At 48.8% G+C, this 4,880-nt stretch overlaps 1 long non-coding RNA gene across 1 annotated transcript; it reads right to left on the bottom strand.

The window, feature by feature from the left end:
• Positions 1-2,255: 2,255 nt before the first annotated feature.
• Positions 2,256-4,232, bottom strand: LOC134760827 (uncharacterized). Its single transcript, XR_010138825.1, has 2 exons — positions 4,124-4,232; positions 2,256-3,133 (listed from the first exon to the last, which is right to left on the bottom strand). It is a non-coding gene; the product is annotated as an uncharacterized LOC134760827 (long non-coding RNA).
• Between the last annotated feature and the right edge of the window lie 648 nt (positions 4,233-4,880).

Raw genomic sequence — 4,880 nt, 5'->3', positions numbered from 1 at the left:
GTCACCTTTTTCCAATCACAGTTGGATGTAATTCAAATCTAAGTTTATGTCTTTGTGAATACTGATATATCACCAGTTTTTCCCTAATCCTAGAGCCTAAATTTCCAAGGGACCACCTGAGAGTCTAAGGTATTTGCTGAGGGTTCTGTTCCTTCGAGGGCCCTAAATTCTAGGTGTTTTCTCCCTAGCACTGAGAAACTGGCAAAGAGTATGCTTAGTTTGTTTTTCTTTCCAGAATAGGTTCATTCAGGTATATTTTACATAACAAAAAATTCACCCTATTCAAGTATGAGTATGCAATTCAATAATTTTTGGCAAATTTACCAAATGGTATAATCATAATCATAAATCAGCTTTAGAAAGTTTTCGTCACCCCAATAAGACTTCTTATGCTCATTTATCGTTAATACCCTTTCATACCCTCCACCCCAGGAAACCACTAATCTGCTTTCTGTCTATAGATTTGCCTTTTCTGGATGTTTCATGTAAATGGAATCATATGGAATCATACAGTATGTGGTCTCTTGTGTCTGGCTTCTTTCACTTAGCATAATGTTTTTGAGGTTCATTTATGATAGGGTATGTGTCAGTAGTTCATTCTTACCAAGGTACAGTATTTTTTTCTGGAATAAATGCTTTTCAGGTTGTTGCAATACTTTGGTTAATCTGTAGAGCTCTGAAAAAGAATATTTTGATAATTTTTCTAGTAATTTCATTGCTTTTAAGGAAAACTGGATTTATGGAGGTTCTCACTCCACCATTCCAGAAGTCCTGGCCTTATAATTAATTTTTGTTCAATGATCCTGTGCCTTGTCAAATTCACTTATTGGTTCTTGCAGCTTTTAAAATAAATTCTGTAGAATTTTCTAAGCACAAAATAATATCCTCTGTGAATAAAGACAATATTACCTCATGATGTAGTCTGGCTCTGTGTTCCCACCCAAATTTCATCTTGAATTGTAATCTGAATTGTAATCCCCACATGTTGGGGAGGGATCTTGTGGGGGGTGATTAGATCGTGGGGGTGGTTCCCCCACGCTCCTCTCATGATAGTGGGTGAGTTCTCACAAGATCTGATGGTTTTATAAGGGACGTTTCCCCCCTTCACTCTGCACTTCTCTCTCCCTGACACCATGTGAAGAAGGACTTGCTGGCTTCCCCTTCTGCCATGATTGTAAGTTTCCTGAGGCCTCCCCAGCCATGTTAAACTGTGAGTCAATTAAGCCTCTTTCCTTTATAAGTTACCCAGTCTTGGGCAGTTCTTTATAGCAGCATGAAAACAGACCAATACACCTCTTTCCAATATGTATACCTTTATTTCTTTTTCTTGTCTTTATCCACTAGTTAAACCTCCAGTACAATGTCAAATAGCAGTGGTGAGAATGGATGTCCTTAACATAGTCCTGAATTTAGAGAGAAAGTCTACCGTCTTTCACATAAATATGGTATTAACTATAGGGTAGTTTTGGTGGTTGTTGGTGATGATGCTGTTTATTATGTTGAGAAAGTTAACTTCTTTTTTTTAAAGTTTTTATTTTACAGAAAGTTAACTTCAATTCCTAGTTTTCTTAGAGTACTTTCACAAACAGGCATTGCATTTTGTCAAATATACGTCCTGCATTTATTGAGGTGATCAAATTGTTCATCACCTCTATTCTGCTATTATAGTAAATTATATTGTTTGATTTAAAAAATCTTAAGCCAAAATTGCATAAGCCCAGTTAGCTATGGTATAGTATCCTTTGTATAAATTGGCAGGTTCAATTTGCTAATACTTTGTTAAGGAATTTTGTGTTTATGTTCATTTGAGATGTTGGTCTGTGTTTTTCTTTTTTTTTTTCTTTTCTGGTTTGGGTATCAGGATGATTTTGGCCTCATCAAATAAATTTTGAAATGTTACTTTCCCTTCTATATTCTGAAAGAGTTTATTCAGAATTGGTGTTACTTCTTTCTTAAATGTTTGATATAATTCTCCAGTGAAGACCTCTCACACAATTTTCTTAATAACTATAGGAATATTTTTGAGTTAATTTAGATAATTTATATATTTCAAGGAATCTGTTTATTTTATATAAGTTGTCTACATTTATTGGCATAAAGTTGGTCATCATATTTCTTTATTGTCCTTTTAATGTCTGTCAGATCTGTAGTGATGTTTCCTATTTCATTTCTCATATTAATAATTTGTCACTTCTCTCTTAAAAAATCAGTATAGGTAGAGTTGTATCAAATTTATTGATCTTTTCAGAGTCAGCTTTTTGTTGTGTTGATTTTCTTTATTGTTTGCCTGTTTTCTATTTCAGTGTTGTGTGGCTGGGCCTGTCATTTTATTTGGGATGATGACCAAGTTTGAAGGCCACCATTCAGCCCAGGACAGTCTGTCTGAGGAGAGCAGTGCCGCTGACAGGTCCATGATGACGGTGGTTAGGATGGTGGGGCAAAAGCACCCAAGTGACCAGTCACAGGGGCAGGGTCCTGGAGTCACGCTGTGCCCTGGCTGTGTCGCTGCTCCTCCTCGGTCACAGGGGCAGGGTCCTGGAGTCACGCTGTGCCCTGGCTGTGTCGCTGCTCCTCCTCAGTCACAGGGGCAGGGTCCTGGAGTCACGCTGTGCCCTGGCTGTGTCGCTGCTCCTCCTCGGTCACAGGGGCAGGGTCCTGGAGTCACGCTGTGTCCTGGCTGTGTCGCTGCTCCTCCTCGGTCACAGGGGCAGGGTCCTGGAGTCACACTGTGTCCTGGCTGTGTCGCTGCTCCTCCTCGGCCACAGGGGCAGGGTCCTGGAGTCACACTGTGTCCTGGCTGTGTCGCTGCTCCTCCTCGGTCACAGGGGCAGGGTCCTGGAGTCACACTGTGCCCTGGCTGTGTCGCTGCTCCTCCTCGGTCACAGGGGCAGGGTCCTGGAGTCACGCTGTGCCCTGGCTGTGTCGCTGCTCCTCCTCGGTCACAGGGGACTCTTCACCGCACCTGGGTCGGGCGAGCTACCCGTGAGGAACTTCCCAGGGTACCAGGGTTGGGACGGTGGCAGCCGCAGGCACGTTTCCCTGGCTCACTGCGGAGGTGTCAGCACCACAGGGTGCACATGCGTGCCGTCTGGCATGATGGTGTGAAACCACACGCAGCCAAACCTGGAGGCACCTAAGTGTCCTCGATGGACAAAAGAAGAGAGAAATCCTGTGATTGGTTTAAGAGAGGCTGGAAATACATTTTAACAAAACCCAATATCTACCTCTAATGAGCCTTATTCTCATATTATTAGAATCGTACATCTACCCCAATGCCAGCGTCAGCCTAATGGCGAAACCTGGGATGCATTCCTCCTTTTCTAGCTCCCGCCCCACCCAGGGACCTGTCCTTCAGGGTGGCCTGGGCTCCCCTCTGGACCTGGCCTCGTGTACAGCTTCTGGGTTTGACCATTCGCAATTCTCACCGAGACCCCTGACCCTCCCCGGCACCACTGCACTCGCCTCCCAGGTCAGCCCTCGTCTGGCTGGTAGCCCCTCCCGCAGCCCCCAGGATGGCAGGAGGGTTCAGACGGGAACACGGGAGCAGATGGGTCTGCTGCTGCTCACAGGAAGCCGCCACAGGGCGGGGTCAGAGGGCACTCACAGCGGCCACAGGGCCGGGTGTGGCGCGGTCACACTGCCTGGGACCATTTTCCAGTTTTAGAGAGGAGGGGACGTCACAGAGCTCAAGACAGGGCCCTGGGTCCCCCACAGAGCTGCACTAAGGGGTCTGGGACCACAGCTCGCCTGGGGTGGGTTCGGACCCAGAGACTGGACATCCAGCCTCAAAGTCAGGCTATTGCTGCTTGCATCTCTGCTGCCCCATATGTTGGCGGGGGTGGGGAGCAGCCCCCCTGTTCCACAGGCACTGAGAGCGGCTCACAGCCCATGCAGCCAAGCCACAGGGATGACACATCCCCAGAAATTAGGAATACCGCCTGGAAGGGACCCTAGGAGCCGTGTGCAGTGGGGCGCCCATTCCACATCCTCAGGGTACAGGGCCTGCTCTCCCCAGCTTCTGCCCTACAGGCCCAGGACACAGGCCTTGTCTGCGCCTCCCTCCCACTCCTGCCTGCTCTGTTCCCTGAGGTCGGGAGGAGTGGGGCGTGGTGGGGCTGTGTACCCTGCTGAGTTTCTTTGGGGGCACTGGTCCTCCTGGCTCCTGGGCAGCTCCCTCCCCTGGTCTGAGGCACTCACACTGCCCTCCGGGCCCCTCCCGCTCTGTGGGCTGAGGTCTTGGAAGACTCAGTGACGTCGGCCGCAGAGAAGCCTCTCTTCCCTTTGATGGAGCCGCTTTCCGGCAGGAAGAAAATTTTAAATTGTCAGATAAATCAAGCCCTAAACAGAACCAGCTGTCCTGAGGATTAACAGCCTGGAGACCCGGAACAAATGTGCAGCCCCGTGTGGAGGGCGTGGCGCCGTGGGCGGCAGCCGGGGGGTGGCTGTGAACTTGTGAGCTGGAAGCCACTTCAAGAGGGCCTGATTCCAGGGCCCACGGTAATCACAGGGATGGGACTTTCTGGGGCTGCTTTAACCGAAATGCCACAGGGGCCTCTCGATTTCTCCCCAGAGTCGGGACTCCCTGGAGGCTGCCGCCTGCCCTCCCTCAGGGTCTGAGACCCGGCCTTGGAGGGCCCTGTGGAGACTTCACCGGGCAAACCTCCTCTCCGTGAGCAGATGGGGTTGAGGGTGAGACCAGCAACATGTGGCTCCCTCCCTGCTCAACCCACCCAATTACCCAACTCACTTATTAGATCCCCGCACGTGCAGATGTGGTGGCAGGCGGGGGAGGGCTGCTGGGTGCGGCCCAGGGCCTCCCAATAAGACCTGGATGGTGACGATGGCCTGCAGGCTGGGAGCACCTTGCCTGCCCGGCTGCC

Source organism: Pongo abelii, chromosome 22 (assembly GCF_028885655.2).
Source record: "Pongo abelii isolate AG06213 chromosome 22, NHGRI_mPonAbe1-v2.0_pri, whole genome shotgun sequence".
Taxonomy (NCBI): Eukaryota; Metazoa; Chordata; class Mammalia; order Primates; family Hominidae; genus Pongo; species Pongo abelii.
Note: the sequence above shows the minus strand (reverse complement) of the source record. Positions and strands in the feature narration are given on the sequence as shown.